The following is a 19329-nucleotide window of genomic DNA, read 5'->3' on the forward strand; positions in this document are numbered from 1 at the left end:
TGGGTCTTGCCGAAGACTTCTCATTGCTTTCCCCAAATGATGATTGGGATGTGCTTGGGAATATTGGAAAAGAAGGTACCACTGATCAGCAAGCTGAGAACGCAGGTGGTCATGCTGAGACTTGCGCGGGTGAGGAGATAACTGCCAAGGGGAAGTCTGCGGTTGAGTCTCCTTCATAGGATTTCCCTTACTCGCTAATGCCTGAAGGCGAAGATGCCATTTTGGCTTGGATTAAGAAGAAGAACCTGATGTTCGTCCCTAACCCTGCCCCAGTGGTCACTGGTGAAAAGAATTCCGACGCTTATACTCGTCGGATGATGCAACTGTCTTCTGAAGCCCGCGTTGCTGAGATGTGGGAGAAGAATCTGAAGGCTTCAGAAGCGAACCTAGTGGTTGACCCTCCCTCCTCCATTGCTGATATGATGGCCGTAGCTGATGGGTACCAATACGGTTTTCCCCAGCAGCGTGTCTTAGAGGTAAATCCTTGTACTTTTTTACTTCATGATATCCGAACATTGTATTCTCGTGATATATGATCCCTTTGGTATAATAATGTTTGTTGTTTGTGACATAGATGATGAGGAGCGAACATTGTAACCATGTTCTATACCAATTCTTCAAAGCAAAGTCTTTAAAGTTGGAGGCCAAGCTTCGTCATAGAGAAGAGGAACTGTCTGCGGTTGAAGTGGAAATAAGTGAACTGAGGGGCCGTCTGAAAGAAAAAGAAGAGTTGGGTAAGGCTGAGGAGAGTCTTCGTTCAGAACTTGCTATGGTCCGCGACGAATTGGAGAAGACTCTTAGAAATGTCTCGTCCTTCACAGGTTTGTATTTTACGGATCTTTCACTCCTTGTGATTCCCTATCTGTATATTGGTGTTCTGTCTGAGTCTCCCTACCCTATCTTCAATGGGTGGAGTCCCCGAGCTCATATGGCTTCGGAAAGAAAGGGAACGACAGAAATCCCGTATTGCAGAGTTGGTGGGTAAGTTGAAAATCGAAGCCGTAAAGTGGAATGCTCGTGCTGATGAGCATAACGCCTTAACAGCTGAGTGGCGTGAAAAGCGAACACTGATGGTTGATATGCAGAATAAGTACAATCATGATCGTTGTCTGTTTAATGGTACGCTGCTATGGACGCGTGACAACCTGCGTGATGCTCGAGATCATGCTTCGGACTTAGAGTCCAGAGTGCGCTTTTTGGAAGGAGAGTTACAACAGGCTCGTTCTTTATTAGGCCCCGGGGTTAGGTATAATATGTTGCGTCTTTCCGAGGAAAGAGATAATGCTAGGGCTGAGGTTGGTGCTCTTAGTAAAGCCCTAGCAGCGTCTCGAGCTGATGTTGCTCGTCAAGTGGAATCTGAAAGAGATCTTGAAGTGAATGTGTATCGACTTCATAAAAGGATGGGGGAGATGAATGACGAAGTCAACCATCTGCGTCATTTGGATTCAATAAAGCAGGTAGACTTAGACGCGAGTCAATTTTCTCTTACGAACCTTCACACGGATTATAAAAAACTATCCGACGAATATGGCTTTCTTGATGAGGCTCGGGACGCAGTTGTTAATGAGTATGAAGAGGCTTCGTCTAATGTCGAAGGTATAACCTCGTTTTATCGAGTGTGATTCTGTGATTTCTTTGTTTTAACCCCTTGGTATTTCTTATGTTCAGCGCTCGAGGGACAGCTTCACGCAGCAAATGACGAGCTTGAAAAAGCTCAATCTGCCTTAGTGCAGCAGGAGGGACAAACCAACTATTTCAAAGGGTTGGCCGCGTCTCGTGAGGAAGCAGCGGAGATTGCCTCTAAAGAGGCGGAACGCCTATCTGCCTTGCTGTCTCAGGCCAACCAGCGGACCGCGGTTATCGCTTATAAAGCTCGATGTCAGTTGGCTGAGGAGACCAACAAAGTCTTAGATAAAGTCGAACATGGTCTTAAAGTCGAACATGGTCTTGTCAAGAATTATCCGCGTCGTCCCCTTCCCGCGCCCTTGCTTGGTTCTTCTGGGCCTTCTTCAGGTGGTAGCGCACCTTCATCTCGCAGAGACAACCCTGTTGATGGAGCTGTATCGTCCAAGTAGACTTCTTTTATTAGTTGTAGATAGTTGATCCTTGTTGATTATATGCTTTCAGATCATTTTTTGATGTGTTTACTGCTTTATCTTATTTGCTGAATCTTGTAATCAACTCTTTATGAAATGGATCATCCTTTGGGCATACCTGCGTTATCAATTCATCTTTATTTTAAATATCGTGAAGTGTTAAGCTAGAAATAAGTGTTTGGGTGCGAACCGAAGGTAAATACCTTCGTGATCGTCTTGAGACCTGCCACCCCGCTGGCGAATCCTGGGCCATAGGATTCCCAAACGGTGGGGGCCGAGGCAGCGTTCTAGGATATGGAATGCTTATTTGAAATATTTACACGCACCCATTCCGTCGACCCGCTGCCTTAAAATTGGTTGGGTATCTCTTTCTGCTGGGTGCCTTCCCCCTGGTCTTACACTCATAGACACTGATAGGGGAGCCCTGAAAGATTGTAGATTAACTACTTTCCTCAATATTGTTAATTTATTATGTAGTGTAAATGCGTTCACTCAGCGGTCCTTTTGACCATTTCGTTTGCTTGAAGATTTCCCAAAAAGTTTGTTTGATTTATAGGTTGAGGCATGCTACTCCTCGTCCAGAGATAGAAACATGTAAAGCGGTTACACTTCCTTTTTCTTCTGGTATTCTTCACGCAGATGCAAAGCTGCGCTGTTCCTATGGGTAGTACAGTTTGAGCCATTTAGCATTCCAAGGGTGCCGGAGGACTTCACCTTTCAGATTGCGAAGATAGTAGGAACCGTTTCCCGCAATGTCGTGCATTATAAAAGGTCCTCCCCATGTAGGTGCTAACTTTCCCCATTTCTTCTCTCATTGATACTGCGGGATTGTTCTTAGCACAACTACCCTTCTACAAAATTTCAAAGCTTAACCTTTTTGTTGTACTCTCTCACTAGTCTTCGTTGATAATTTTCCATCTTTTGCAATGCTGCTTCCCTCCTTCCTTCCAGGTCGTCCAGTCTCTCTAACATCATGTCTGTTGTGAGATTTTTCTCCCATGCTTCGGTCTTTGTGGTTGGCATGAGGATCTCTGTTGGGATGACTACTTCAGCTCCATAAGTGAGGAGAAATGGAGACTCCCCACTGGCAGATCTTCGTGTTGTCCTGTATGCCCATAATACATTGTGTAGATGTTCACACCATCGCCCCTTGTGTTCGTCTAATTGCTTTTTGAGGATAAGGGAGAGGGTCTTGTTAGTAGCTTCCGCTTGTCCGTTGCTTTGAGGTTATATGTGGGTGGATTTGTTTTTCCTTATTTTGAAAGTGTCGAAGAGCATGTCTATGTTTTTCCCCTGTAATTGTTTACCATTATCGGACACGATTTTCGCTGGTATGCCGAACCTGCAAATAATGTTTTGGAATATGAAAGTAAACACGTCCATGTCTATGATCCTGGCTAAGGCTTTAGCTTCCACCCATTTGCTGAAGTAGTCCGTGGCTACTATCAGAAATCGTCTTTTCCCTGATCCTTCGATGAAAGGACCAACGATATCTATGCCCCATTTTGCAAATGGCCACGGACTATCCACAGAATTCAACGTTGTTGCTGGTGCGTGTATCCTTTTGGAGAAAGCTGACATTCTTCACATCGTCGGGACATTCTTCAAGCATCTTGTATCATTGTGGGTCAGTAATATCCTTGCGTTTTTGCTTTGTCGGCTAGTGATCTCATGCCGCTATGATTCTCTGCGTCACCATAATGGATGTCGTTTAGAATTCGATGCCCCCCTTTCCTGGATAAGCAACGTAGCAACGGTCCGATGAAAGATTTCTTGTACAGGATCCCATCCCGAAGATCATATCTTCCTACTTTGGAGAGTATTTTCCTGGTTTGTTTGTGATCCGCGGGTAAGGTTCCATCTTTGATAAACGCGTGGATCATCATTCTACAATCATCTTCGTTGTTGAAATCTTCGTCTTGATTTTCTCTTGATAGGATATCTTCTTCGTCAAAATCGTCGCGAATGTCTTCTCCCACCTGATCTTCGATATTTTCTTCCACTGTATCTTGGTTTGTAGCAAAGGAAAATTGTGATGCAATCGAAGGCTCGTATACTCTTGTTATTTTGATAGCTTCGATACTCTTGTCCTTCAGCATGGATGATATATATGCTAGGGCATCTGCGTGCCTGAGATCCCTTCTGCATAAGTGCCGGAACTTGATGTTCGAATTTGTGATGCCAATGTTTGGACCAAGGCCATGTAAGCTGAGAGGGTGTCGTCGTACATATTGTATTCGAGCCCGATTTGCCGTATGACAAGCTGTGAATCACTTGTCAGTCTTACATCAGTTACCCCATCTCTATTATTAAGCGGAGGGCATGTACAACTGCCTCGTATTCAACGATGTTGTTAGTGTGCTCTTTGAATTCTAACCTGAGTGCCTGTACGATCCTTTCTCCAGTTGGGGTGGTGATGACAATGCCTATTCATGCCCCTTCCTTATTTTTGGAGCCATCAACGAAGACTTACCATTGTCTTTGACTTGCGGGTTCGAGGATATCAACTGGATCCTTGCTTTCTTCGTCGGCTTCTGGTATTCCCCTAATTTCTTCATCGTTGTCCAGGGGAGGTCTGCTAAGAAATCCGCCAAAACTTGGGATTTTTGTGATGTTTAATTTCATGAATGATGTTGAATTGGTCCAGGTGGGTGTTCCACTTGGCTATTCTTCCTACTTTTCCGCGCTTTTGAGGACTGCTTCCAGTGGTGCTTTGTATGGGACGCGGATGAAGTGAGTTAAGAAATAGGTTCTCAGCTTTTGAGTAGCCCATACCAATGCCAGAATGAGTTGTTCGATCTTCGTGTAATTCCTTTCCGCATAATTGAGGGTCTTACTGACATAATAGATAGGCTGTTCTATCTTCGTATTGGTTTTGACCAACACTGCGATAACTGCGTCTTCCGTCGCTGCTATGTACAATGCCAAAACCTCATCAGGATCAGGCTTCTGCATGATTGGAATTGAAGCCAGGTGTTCCGTGATTCTTTGGAAGGATTCTTCGCATTCTGCGGTCCATTCAAACTTACTCCCTTTTTTGAGAATATTGAAAAAATGTTTGCATTTGTCCGAAGATCGGGCAATAAATCTGCCCAAGGCTGCTAAGGACCCATTGAGCTTTTGCACTTCTTTTAAATTCTTCGGAGATGGCATTTCCACTATGGCCTGAATCTTCGCGGGGTCTACCTCAATACCCCTTTTTGTTACCAGATATCCAAGAAATTTCCCTGAGGTGACACCGAAAGTACATTTTTCTGGATTTACTTTCATGTGATGTTTCCTCATTACTTCGAAAATATCTCTCAGGTCCTGGTGGTGATCTTTGCGCAGCCTACTTTTGACGAGCATGTCATCAACGTAGATTTCTAGGGTACTACCAATCCATGGCCTGAAGATATCGTCGACCATTCTTTGGTACGTTGCCCCTGCGTTTCGAAGTCCAAAGGGCATTCTAGTGTAGCAATAAAGGCCATGCGGGGTGTAGAATGCTGTGTGTAGTTGATCTTCTTCTGCCAGGGATACTTGGTTGTAACCAGAATATCCGTCCATAAATGACATCTCTTCGTATCCTTCTACTGCTTCAACCAGTTGATGTATGCTCGGCAGGGGATAGCTGTCCTTTGGACATGCCTTGTTGAGGTTAGTAAAGTCGATGCATATCCTAACCCCTCAAATTTTCTTAGGAACGACGACCATGTTGGAGATCCATGTAGGGTATTTGACTTCCTTGATGAAGCCTACTTATAGTAGTTTCCGAAGTTCTTTTTCTACTGCCTTATGATACTCTGGTGCAACTTTTCTTATTTTCTGCCTGAAAGGTGGCGTGCCTGGTTTGATGCGCAACTCGTGTTGGATTATTTTCGGATCAATCCCCGGCATGTCTCCTAACTTCCAGGCGAATACATCCGCGTATTCTTTAAGTAATTTGGTTAAGGATTCTTCTCTTTTTTCGTCCATTATGGTCCCTACTTTGATCATCTTCGGGTTTTCTTCCGTTCTTATGTTGATTTCTTTTACGGGATCCACTGGTGTGAACACCGGCTTCGGGTCCCCAAGGACTGGGACACTCTTTAATTGCTATTTGGTATGTTTCTGTCCTTCATTGGCTGCTGAAGTACTTGCCTCTGTGTTAAGGACATTATCATCCTTTGTCAAACCCTTCCTTGTGGTTTCCTTGAGGAACAGGTCTATGGCCTTTTCTTTCGCAACTTCTTTATTTTTGATCCTTTGGGTTTTTCGCTGCTCTTCATGTTCGTTGTTGATACGATCCTGAGTGGTCTGGCACTCTTTTGCAAAGACCCGATCTCCCTTGATTTCCATCACTCCCTCGGGTGTAGGGAACTTGAGATATTAGTGGTAAGTTGCTGCCACTCCCTTGAGTTTATGTACCCACTTTCGTCCAATAATGGCGTTATAAGCGGATGGGGCGTTAACCACGCTGAATCGTGTTTCTACTTTCATGGGCCCGGCGTTCACCTGCAACACGATGTCCCCCAATGGCTTTGTGGGCGCTCCGTTGAACCCGTAGATGGTGTAATAAGAGGTCATTAGATGCTCATCATGGAGCTTCATCCGTTTGAAGGTGTCGTAGAATAGAACGTTCACTGAGCTTCCCCCGTCGATGAGGATCTTTTTGAGGTTACATCCAGCCACTGGTAGTGTGAGGACCAAGGGATCGTTATGGTATTCCATATCTTCTTCGATATCTTCAGTATCGAAGATGATAGGTGCGTCCATCCAATCTTCGTGCTCGTCCACTTCTACGCCATCAATCTTATATAATTCGCAGTGGTCTTCGAATTGCTTCAGTAGCCTCTTTCCTATCTGCGTTGTAAGTGAGGGCCATGCGGCTTCGGAACACGAGATGGTGTTGATTGTGCGGTTTCCCTCTGGAAGTTGAACTTGCTTGGTTCGTTTGGATCTGTCCTCGGTGACCTCCTTTCGTATGTATTGCTTGAGTTCGTCAGCATCAATCAATTTTTGGATCATTATTTTGAGGTTTTTGCATTTCTCGGTCTGGTGTCCGTTGAAGCAATGATACTCACAGTAATCTTTAGACTTCTCGGTTCTTGGGGGCTGTTTTCCCTTAGACCACGACCACTCCAAATTTTCCCTTCCTTTGATATCTCGCAAGATCCGAGAGTATCTAGCATTGAGCTTCGTGTAAACCTGATCTTCGAATTTTCGATCGTCTTTTCGTCGTTCATATCTTCGTTCCTTCCTGTCTTCGTGGGGTCGTTCCACTAAGATATTTCTTTTGGCCCCGCTGGTTTGTTCTGCGGAATTGGTACGGTGAGACCTCTGCGTTTGTGCCTTCGGATTCTCACGCTGTATTTCCTTCAAGACGAGCGTACTTCTCAATAATTATTCGAAGATCTCCTTATGACTTAGGTACGCTTCCGTGGATCTCAACAAATAGTGGACTCATTCGGTCTAATCCCCACTTGTAGCAGTTGATACTTACTACGGGATCCACACTCCCTATGGCTTGGCAGATCTTATGCCATCTGTTGGTGTATTCCCTCGTGTTGTTCTTGTAACTAATTGCCAGAGAAAAAAGTTTATCCATTCCGGTGTTGACAGCTTTGTTGTACATGTAGGTTCTCAAGAATTTCTCTGCGAGTTGATCGTAGGAGTTGATGGAATCAGGTGGCAGGTTGTCAAACCAAGACAGAGTCGATCCCTTCAGACTTGATGGGAAATATCTACAGAGGACGGCGTCGTTTTGACTCTATCGGGCTAAGATACGATTATAATACCGGATATGTGCCGCGGGATCATTGGATCCGTCATAGCATTCAAAAGTTGGGACATGGCACTTTAACGGAATGGGGGTATTTTCCAGGCGATGAGTTAGGGGCGTGGAGTTAGCTTCTTTCATCACCTCTTCAAGCCTTCCTCCGCCTTGTCTGGCTTTTAACTGCCTGATCTCATCCATCATCTCATCACGCAGCTCCTCCATTGCGCGGTAATATCCCACGTTCTCATGCTCAGTTGAGCGTTTCTTTCTTCGAACTTCACTGTCATAATAGTCCAAGTCTTCGGTGGCGTATTCCGGATCGGATGCACTGCTTCCCCTGGCGGCGTTTGCTAGGATGATTCTTCGGTCTCGATTAGGCTCTGGTGCTTTAGATTTTGCTTCGTCCAGTTGTTGGCTAGTCTTCGTGCTTTGGGCAATCCTATCTTTCAAGTCTTGGTTCTCCCTGTCCAGAAGAGCTACGGCATCTGCGTAGACCTGCTGGCTCTTTTTCAATTCTTCGAGCTCTACCATCAGTCGGTGGGACTGGTTTGATCGCTGATTGGGAGTTCCGGCTTGTACCCCTACGACCATAGTTCCCCCTTCGTCTACTGCGTGTATTAAGGGTGGCCGAGGATCATCTTCAATTGTTGGTATCTCCAAGTTTGGTCCCCTCGGTTGAGCTTCCATCCGCGGTACTAAAACCACTGGTATGGTTTGATTCTGATCGTTGGTTGACGGCATTCCGAAGACTGGTGGAAGTGCGGGCTGATGTGTCATAGATTCTGCCACCCCTTCTTTTTGTTGATGGATTTGGTTTGAAACCAAAGTCTTGTTAGCTTCTGTGGCCTGGAGGGCCGCAACAATTGCGTTGTTTTTTGTGGCTGCTGCTTTGAGGGCCGCGGCTTCAATGGAGTTAGTGTTCATAGGTGAGGTGATTTCCGCAGCATCCTGCCTCTGAGTAGCTGTTTTAGCTTTGTCTCCTTTCTGCTTGCTTCGGGTCATGACCGGGGTAATCCTCGGTGTCTCCTTTGATGAGGCTTTGGGTTTTCCTGCCTCTAGTATCTTTTCCATTTTTAATCTTTTTCTGCATAGGGTAATAAATAAAGAGAACCAAAGATATCCACGAGGATCGGGTTAGTGTCATTCGTATCCGCAAGATTATTGGAATATAAGGAAATGAGCTTCCCAAGGGCCTTAATAAAAGAGAAATGTAAAGACTCCATCGGTCTAGTTTTCGCAATACAAATCCTCTAATAAACAATCATGGACCTTGTTTTCAGACTACTTTTGAAAAAGAAAACTCTTGAAAAGGCAGATCCGTCGCGAGAACTCATGAACCTGGATTATTAAGTCTTAGTTTTAAGAGAAAAACGCCTCACGTGCAAATCTGTGATAGATAGCCGTGGATTTGTCTGCTTTGAAATGGTGTTTGTGAAAATGAAGACCATGAACTCAGAATAAAAAAGGTTTTGAAAGCACGATGAACCCAGAATAGGGCACAACCATAATGCACGTTAAAGGTGAAATCACAGGATAAGATAAATCTTTTACCGGGACAAACTCCCTGTTTCTAGCGCCAAATTGTGAACACATAAATCACGAAGCCATCCACGTGTTCACAAACAATATTCGCATACATCCTAATTCTAGAACTATCCGTCGTGTGCGTAAAGGGGATGATTATATCGATTCATCGACTCGAAGCCTTCGGGCTTGTCATTGTCTAGTCGAATATTATCATAAATAATGTTCGTATAAAGGAATAAACCATGAATCAAGTATAAATGTTAAGCATATGAAGTTTAACGCTGAATGTAAGGTGCTGAAATGTAAATAAGACATATTTACGTGGTTCGGCACTAAGGCCTACATCCACGGGGTTGGTGTTTCACTATGTATTGAATGGTTACAAAGATAGTCGAATGACTTTAGAATATACATAGGTCTGCGGAAGTAGGGGGATTACTCACTCTTCTTATTTCTCTCTCCTATATTCTCCTATGATTGCTCTGAATCGATCGATCCCTTCTTTCTTGGTGGAGAGGGGTATTTATAGGGTTGGAACGTGGGTCCCATTTCTGAGGCGTCGTCGTAATCTTATCTTCTTGTGCTTTGTGCGTATTACGCAGAGGTCTTCGGCGTATGCTGTGGCCTGAGTTTGAATACGAAGGGTTATCCTCGCCTCTTCCACGAGCTGATTGACACGTGTATATCTCTTTGGTATTTAATGCGGGTAGATGGATGTCTGCTTGTGTCAGACAAGTGTCTCTTTGTCTGGTCACATCTGTGTCAGCCGAAATTCCTCTCGGCCGTTGATCTGGGATCTTCCTCGGGATTGGGTGTGATAACACCCAAGGGGTATTATCTGGTGCTCCTCTGAGCCATCATATCTCTGTGATCCTCTGTCCCCGACCGTCGGATCTGCTGACCGGTGGCATCTTCTGATGAGATGCTTGCTATCATGTTTTGATATCTTGTTTTGCATACCTTCCACGTGTCTCTTTCTGTACACGTGGTGGATGATGAAAGTTGTACATACAACCTTACAGAAAACAAAAAAAACAAAAAAACTCACCGGAAACCGCACTACTGAAAGGAAGCAGTGTTGTTGTGAAGAAAAAGATGAAAATCGCCACAGAAACTGCGCTAAGTCGGTGACTTCCGCTTGGTGATGCAGCCATCGATCAATCTGAATAGTTGTTGTATAGAAAAGTTGGTTTCTTACGTGATGAGAAAGAGAGAAATATGAAGGTTATTTATACAGTAGTAGTATTACAAAATACAGAATTATTTACATGAAAAAGGGAATGAAATCCTAGTTTACTAACAAATGAATTTAGATAACTATTTTGAGCTTCATGCAATATCTTCTTTCCTTCCATGATGAAATATACCGTAAAAATGAAATATGCGGTAAAAATATTTGCTTAAACTATTTTGAGCTTCATGCAATAGCTTCTTTCCTTCCATGATGAAATATACCGTAAAAATGAAGATTTAGAACAACTTTTGGCGTATGAAAAAAGAACAGTGTGTGGTGGCTGCTGGGATTCGAGCCCAGGTCTCCACGGCCACAACGTGGAATTCTTACCACTAAACTACAGCCACTTGGTGACATTTTTCAGTTATTATGATTGAACACTAGTTCCATTCTTGTATTTTCCAGGCCTTACTTTCTCTTTTTTAAGCTTTCTCCTTTCACTGTTAGATGAGGCTTCAGGGAAATCCATTTTTTGGAATATAGATTGTTGAAATCCATTTACACTGTCTGCTATGTGGTAAGCATTTCTTCAAATAAAAGTTCAGTGGGTACTTTCAGTTTTATCTGCTTGACATCCCATCCAGCTTCCTCAAGCTGCTTAAGAAAATCATCAAACCTTGCATCAACTTCGACATGCTTTCCTGAAGTTGATCAAAGACATTCTTGGATTCTCTTCCTTGCCAGTGTTCATATAACCAATATGTTTGCCATATACTTCTCAAGACAGATAAACCTGTCGCATTGACCTGCGGCATGGTTAGAATAACTTATTAGTCATGTCCTTGTCTGCACCCAAACTTTTCACGGTTGAAGCATATGTGAAGTGGGATTTTTACTACCTTGAATGAAATAAAGACTTGGAATTCTGTCTGCAGTTGTTGATTCACAACTAGGATGTATTGTTCTCTTTTATATAGTTGCAAAAGTGCCTTCACCTGTATCAAGACCGAAGTACATGTTAAACTTAATCTCAGGTTACTTGCACATATCAAACTAAATGGAAAGTCATGCCTAAGTGCAGCTTCCTCTAAAGTTACCAGTTCAAATAAAAGATGCTTGAATAACAATTGAGATTATAGGATTGCAAAGCCTAAGACTATGATAGATGACGATAGTGTAAAGGACATTAACATTACCTTGGAAACAGATCTTTCCCCATCACTTATTTCTTCTAGGGATACACCAAAAATAATGCTTGGCTTTAAGAATTTTTGCCAGGATAGAAAATTTTCCTTCTTGTTGCACTCCAAATACCCTGAATCCAACATGTTCAATCAGATGCAGTCACTCAAAAAACAAGGAAACAACTAGAGACTGGTGAGGCCTGAGAAGGGTGAAATATCACCTGGAACAACAGAATGAAAAACATGTGATTTCACAAGCATACGGGCGCGTTTGAGATTTATCTGCAAGAAAGTAGGGAAAAGCGATCAATATTATCTACCTATGTGTGATGCCATACGTGGCATGGAGACTCAAGCCAGAATACCCCATCAAGGAAGGTGGTCTGGTGTCAACATATTACTATATAAAAAACTTGACAAAGACTTGCTTACTGTATTAAATACAAGAACTGAAAGAGATTGGTAACGCAACAAAAGGTGTAGCAGGCGCATGCTCAACCATGTGAGCGTCAATGTAGTGTATGATGTTTGTATGCCAGGTGAGTCCTGCAATCAGTCGTCCCACGAAGAATAAGGCTACTAAATGAAAGTAACAAGAAATAGGTCATAAACATCAAAAAAGCTTGAGAAAAATCGTAATATACACCAGAACCAGTACTCCAAGACCCATACCAATAAGCTGTGTTGTTACTTCCCAAACTTCTTCCTGAAGAAATCAATTGAGAATTATTTTGAAGGGGTGTTATAAGGAGTTGGGAGTTATCCTTTATGTGTGCCTTTCATAAGAATATAATTTGTCCATGTAACATGACGCATATATGTTAATGTGTACAAAGGACAACCCCTACATACCATGGTTTCTTGATACACTGGATTAGTCCACTGGTTCCAACCATCCATTGTTTATTAGAACTCAGTATAGAACTGGTGCGACTAAGAGCAAGCACTATGACATGGATAAATTCCACCCCAGTGCCGAAAAGTAGGGAAATGCAACCACTATGGGGTAAGGTGGCAGGGATAAACCACTTTCCCTACCCTAGATCCAGAAAATGGGCTAGGAAAATTTACCGTGAGGAATTTGAACCTCCGGCTAGGTTCAGATCTTCAATATCCGGTTTCAATTTTAGACTGATTTTTAAGATACTTCTTTCAGAGAAAAAGAAGAAATCAGGTTCAAGATGGGACTAGAAGAGAAACGTAAAGTCTAGGATATACCTTTGCTGCAACCTCTCCGAGGTTTCCTGAGACGGCAAAGTGATTCTGGATAACCCGAAATGAAGGGTCCCTTAATCCTCTAGCTACAGCCTGTTTAGATAAACACGGAACCTACTCATAAATTCATATTTCTAGATTGATAAATCAATCTGTACAGACAACATCAGTGTGCTAACATGTGTTCAATGGTACATCAACAGAATAAGGAAATGTGGTGTCTATGTGTCTTGGGAACAAGGACGGTTGAGATCGTCTGAATTGACTTTCAAGAAGAACGGCCAGGATCAACAGCGGCCCGGATGAAACATGGTCTTATTCTAACCAACACCGTGTCTGACTAAGTCCTAACCTGGACTCTGCCCAATTCATGATACGCTCTGGGTTTCCTAAATTAAACAGGTTTCCAAACTTGCCTCTTCCATATTCGACCATTGCCTCTTCTGATTTCTCTTCCATAACAATACCACCCAATTCTCTTACTACCAAAGAACCCTAAAACTCTCTTTCTCTCTCTCTTCCATGATACGTTCGGCACCAGCCACATCACTGGATACCATCTCATTAGCCAAATCCGGACGTCCACATCATCTATTATATTTCCTAATATAATTAGGTCTCCGAACTAACTTAGTTTCCTGTTCTCCCATGATCTTCGCAGCACACACCTGTAAGATTAGACGTATAGATTAGCCACAGGAATGAATATCAAACAACATTACGGAGCAACTATTAATCAGATAGCCTGGACACTTCAAACAGGAAATTCAAATACCAGAATAATTAAACCTTCATCAGTCGGATAGCATCTGCATCATTATTTAGAATTGCATTCAAAATAGTCCCAAAAAAAAAATGACGAGCTATTATTACATATCTAAGATACCCAGAATCAAGGTTTTTAAATCGTAAACAGAATCGTGAATCGTTTTTTGAAATTTGTGAATCGAATCGTATGTTAAATCGTAAACTGTAGATTCATGGTTCATTATTAAATCGTAAATGTATGTCCATAAATAATATTGAACTATACAAAATATTACTAAGATTTGATTTTTGATGTATATAACTAATATAAATATGCCATGTATTGAGTTATACCACTAACAACCAAGTTGGGAGCTAGTTCTGGACTTTTGTTGCAATATATGGTACTAGAGTTCATTAAACATTAAGAAAACCGAAATGGAACACTGGTTGGAGGCTATTCCTGTGATACAGGAGGTCATGGGATTGAAACTTCCTACTTTCATTTTTGAAAAAAATCAATTTGGACTGTCAAATTAGGTCAAGAATCGTAGTCAAACATGGTTGACTTAAAATCATCGAATAGATGGTTGACTTACGATTCTTGGGAAAAACAAGTTAAGTATGCGATTTGAAGCGAATTTGAGGGAAATGAAGCGACTTGTGCGATTCAAATCGTGAATCGCACGAGTTTAAAAACCATGCCCAGAATTGTTTAAATTAAATATTTATTTTTTTATCTCGATCAATGATGCCTCTAAAATGATCAAATGGTCGTGTATGATCGAGCAAGAGAGAGGAGAGCACACGCGGAAGCAAATAAATGATTACATTGATAATCAGTTTGGTGTACAATTATTCATGGCTCAATAGCCTACTTATAATCTCACAAACTTAACAATCACTCAAAGTACTTTCTTAATAAAATCAAACTCTAAATAAAGCATACTTACTCTAAACATAGTAGAACTCTAAATACATCGACTGACACAACTTGCTTCTCAAGTTAGCTCCAACTTCCAAATATCGCACAATGTGTCAACAGCGTATGTTGATCCAACTTGACTGCATCAGTTGATCCACTTGGACTGGATCAACATCATATGTTGATCCATTGGAAATTCAACCTTAGGTTGTTGATTGATATTGATTGATCCTTGGACATTGGTCTTTGGTATCGTCCAAGTTATCTCTATTTGATAAAGACTCGCTATTGATTTTAGCTTGAGTAAAAATCAAATTAAGAGATTGAGATATGAACTCCTTGAGATACTTTTTATCTAGATTGAGTCTGACCGTCTAGTTGATTCTCTAGCAAAGTATTTTGGAGTTTGTCCATACAGATTGCCTAAACGAAATATTGGGTGGTGTTGTTAGACCCCCGCTTTTTCATGTTTGATGATTGTTGTTAAGCAAATGAAGAAGATTGGTTTATTAGCTAAATTAGCTGTGGTTTGTGAATTTAGTTTGTTAATAATGACGAAATTCTGAAATGAGAAAAGACAAGAACGTGTCAACGTTTATCAATGGAAGAAGAGAAATGAAAAATGAGAAAAGACAAGGACGTGCAAACGTTGATCAATGAAAGAAGAGGGTTATGGAATTCTCGTTGAATGATATCTTGGTTTAAGGGAGGATGTTGGAAATTAAACCAAGAAATATGTGGGAAACAGTGGTGTGGTAAGATCAAAAAAATGCATAACAATTTCATTAATAGTCACTCCTAGGTATTACTTCCAAATAAATAAGATTCTCAGCTTAAAGCAAAACAAGTGTTTATGAGAACCTTCCAGCACTGCCGATGAAGTCAGCATACATACGCCACTGTTTTGGGTCATTATCAAAAAGATCTCCGAACCGCCCGCCTGGGAAGGTTCTCATAAACAAGTTAAGTATGCGATTATGCGATTTGAAGCGAATTTTCTCGACCCGACAACTTTACTGTTTAGTCCTTTGATCAAACTAGAGTTGACCTGACGACTTTTCTGGACCTGACAGACTTTTCTCCGAGGGAAGTTTGTTCCCTTTGCTCTCGAGAATGCGGCTAGCAGAAAATACCATACTACACAGGAATGCAGTTGGTGGATCAATTAGTTGTTATTTGATTTTATTTTAAATAAATAACACCATTTGTAATCATAGCCGGGATTGGGAAATGAAATTTGTGTCAAATATCATAAAGTAATCAGTTGGAGAAAATGATATTTTGTTGCGAGTGACTGTGATCGAGAATGACATGTATATTTGTACTGAGACAGGTATACCTGTACACTGTACTGGATCAGCTTGAATTTACTATTCTTTATGAGGTTGTGTAGTTTATAGGATGAACATGTACCTCTCTTGAACTTCTTATGACTATCAATTACTTGGTGGTTTTAAATTGACTTTTACGTATTCTTTTCATGCTTTAGATGATTCAGTTTTGTTTCCGATGCATCCTTTTCATATTCACTTAATGCTTTTAGGAACATTGGTGAGTACAAGCAAAAGCTTATTGCTATTTTACAATTAGGAAATTTTTTCACTTCCACCGTACTCAAATTTGGGAGATTGTCTCAATCAAATGATGGAGTGAGAGAAATAGCTTTATCTACCTATGATAGAGAAGTACTCTTTTTCGGAGCGAGCTTGAAACGTAATATATCTTTTATTCATTTGATAATATCCATGTGTGGTTGATGGTAATATTCATGTGTGGTTGATGATAGCCAGGATAATTTATTGTTCTCATCACCACAAACAAAAGATTGGTCAAAATGGACAATTTTGCATTTTCATTACTCTTTTTTTTTTGCGACTCTTCAATTGCTTATGCTCATACATTGTGTATGGATTAGGGGTAGTATGTTTTGTGAATCAACTGGTGATCACGAACGCACAACCTGTATTATTTCAATTATATAACAAACATAATGCGGAAAAGAAATAACACAGACACCAGAAATTTTATTAACGAGGAAACCGCAAATGCAGAAAAACCCTGGGACCTAATCCAGATTGAATACACACTGTATTAAGCCGCTACAGACACTAGCCCAAACTAACTTCGGACTGATCTATAATTGAACCCCTACCAATCTCCCACTGATACAAGGTACAGTTGTACTCCTACGCCTCTGATCCCAGCAGGATGCTACGTACTTGATTCCCTTAGCTGATCTTACCCACAACTAAGAGTTGCTACGACCCAAAATCGCAGGCTTGATAATAAACAAATCTGTCTCACACAGAAAAGTCTATCAAAAGGATAATCTGTCTCCCACAGATAAACCCTAGGTTTTGTTCCGTCTTTAGATATGAAATCAAGGTAACAGGAACCAATTGATTAATCCGGTCTTATATTCCCGAAGAACAGCCTAGATCAATCAATCACCTCTCAATAATCCTTCCTGACCACACAAGCGGATTATCGAGGAATCACAAACAGTGAGACGAAGATGTTTGTGACTTCTTTATCTTGACTATCGTAGAACTCTCACGATCTCAAGCCAATCAAGTCGATTGTACTCGTACGATAGAAAATGCAAGATCAGATCACACAACTACGATAAAAGTAGTATCGGTCTGGCTTCACAATCCCAATGAAGTCTTTAAGTCGTCAACCCGAATTTAGAGAAGAAACTCAAGGGTTAATGGAGATCGACTCTAGCGAGTGTACTAGTATCACACAGACGTGTGGGGATTAAGTTTTGCTCTAGCTAGAAGTCCTCTATATATAGCCTTTCAAATCAGGGTTTTGCCTTAGGAATTAAGCAAACCTTATTCACCGTTAGATGAAAACTGTAACACCCCGAGTTCCGGACCAGGGTCAAACCCGTATGGAGATCCGAACTCGAAGTGCTACAGGTCGGAAAGATATTTATTCAAACAACTCTTCTAATTTATGTATTACAACAAACGTAATTTAACCTTTCTAACATGATTTTAAACATATAGATTCACTAATCATCTTTAACAACATTTTCAACGAACATATTATTTCAAATCAAATTTTAAACATTTACAAGAAAATAATTCAATCACTGAGATACTTATTCCTAACTTCCGCTGCGCAACTCTAACAAATCTGCAAGGATGTCAATTAGGGTGAGATGACAGCTCAATAGAATACATTCCCTTTCTCAAAACATGTGAAACATGTGAATCAATCAAAGAAAAACATACAACACAACTTCAATGATTTACTTAGATATCCATTAAACAAACTCATTCCTTTATCTTTATGCACAAGTTTCTTCAGTTCGTGCAATCCGCTTATCGGGGTCATTCTGATAAGTTGCATGAGTATCCTCGGTTCGTGCCCCTCCAATCCGCTTATCGGGGTCATTCCGACAAGTTGCACGAATATCCTCGGTTCGTGCCCCGCCATCAAAACATACATACCGATTCATGTTTAAACCACAATACTAGCAAACATGACAAACAACATATATTTCTTTGAAGCATTTAAACAAACACAACAACTGCAGAATTATATACTACAGGTTTCACAATTTAAGAAGAGAAAGTTTCTCCTGTTTGTATTTGAAACCCTGAGGAATCCTTTATATTATAACCGATCATGCCTCCAGTAACTCGCAGCGTCTCAAAGACTAATAAGGAGGAAGCTCAAAAGGTAAAGGATTGTCAAGGAATCAATACAGAGAGGAAGAAGAAAGGCATTATGTCTGAGTATGATTCTGATAGCTCAAAAGGATCACAAGATGAGTCATGTCTGTTGGCTTACAACCTTCAAGATCCAACCAAAACAAAGTGGATTCGATCAGATAGCATGATTTAATATATCCAAGACTTTGAGGAGTTGAGATCCAATCTCATTATAACTGTTCGAAATCAAGATTGGCTCAAGGACAAGATTGATGAGACAAAAGCTGAAATAGCTAGTATGAAGATTCAAGTTGAGAAACTTGAAAAACAAGAAGTGGTTGCGGACAAGTATCTTGAGACATGCTTTAAGAGTTTGAACACTGAAGAGACCTCAGTAAACAACAAGAGCACCACTAGAGATTAAGTTTTTACTGTTGTACTTAATCTAGTTTGTAGGATCAGAATCTCTCAACAACGATACGTGTACGAAATCCTTTAACAACACATCGCGAAAACATCGCAGAGTGATTCCAGAAATGACATAACAGATGATATTAGCTTAAACACGAGAAAGGTGTGATGATTTTGCGAAGATTAGAAGGTCTGTGAAATTAACATTCGTAAGCTTGTGAAAATATCGCAAGCCAGATCCGAAAATAAAGGATAGATTAGCTGTCATCCATTATGTAATATCCTATATAAGGAGCTTATTAGGCGTAAGGAAGGGAGAGATCTTTTTTGTGTGAGAAGCAAGTAAATAGGAGAGAGAAAATTTAGAACAGTTGTGATTTGGTTTCATTGTCTTTCCTTTCTTGTAAGGTTTTTAGAGAAATAATCAATAAAATTTGTGATTTTTGTTCTAAAAATGTGTTGATTATTAATGAATTCTTATGAGGGGTGTAGTATAGGAATTCCTGCAATTACATAATGGCGCTAGAAACAGGGATAATTGAAGATTGTTTTAGAAAAAGTTGAAGATTGATATTGTGATTTGTGAGAATTTGGAATAACTGGTGAAGAATTTTACATAATCTCCTATAATTCATTAATATTGAA

At 41.0% G+C, this 19329-nt stretch overlaps 1 non-coding gene and 1 pseudogene across 1 annotated transcript; both read right to left on the minus strand.

The window, feature by feature from the left end:
- Nucleotides 1–10717: 10717 nt before the first annotated feature.
- On the minus strand, nucleotides 10718–13496 carry LOC113312977 (annotated as a pseudogene).
- On the minus strand, nucleotides 10873–10944 carry TRNAH-GUG. The gene has a single exon. It is a non-coding gene; the product is annotated as a tRNA-His (tRNA).
- Nucleotides 13497–19329: the final 5833 nt, after the last annotated feature.

This window comes from Papaver somniferum, chromosome 9, assembly GCF_003573695.1.
Source record: "Papaver somniferum cultivar HN1 chromosome 9, ASM357369v1, whole genome shotgun sequence".
In the NCBI taxonomy this organism is placed as follows: Eukaryota; Viridiplantae; Streptophyta; class Magnoliopsida; order Ranunculales; family Papaveraceae; genus Papaver; species Papaver somniferum.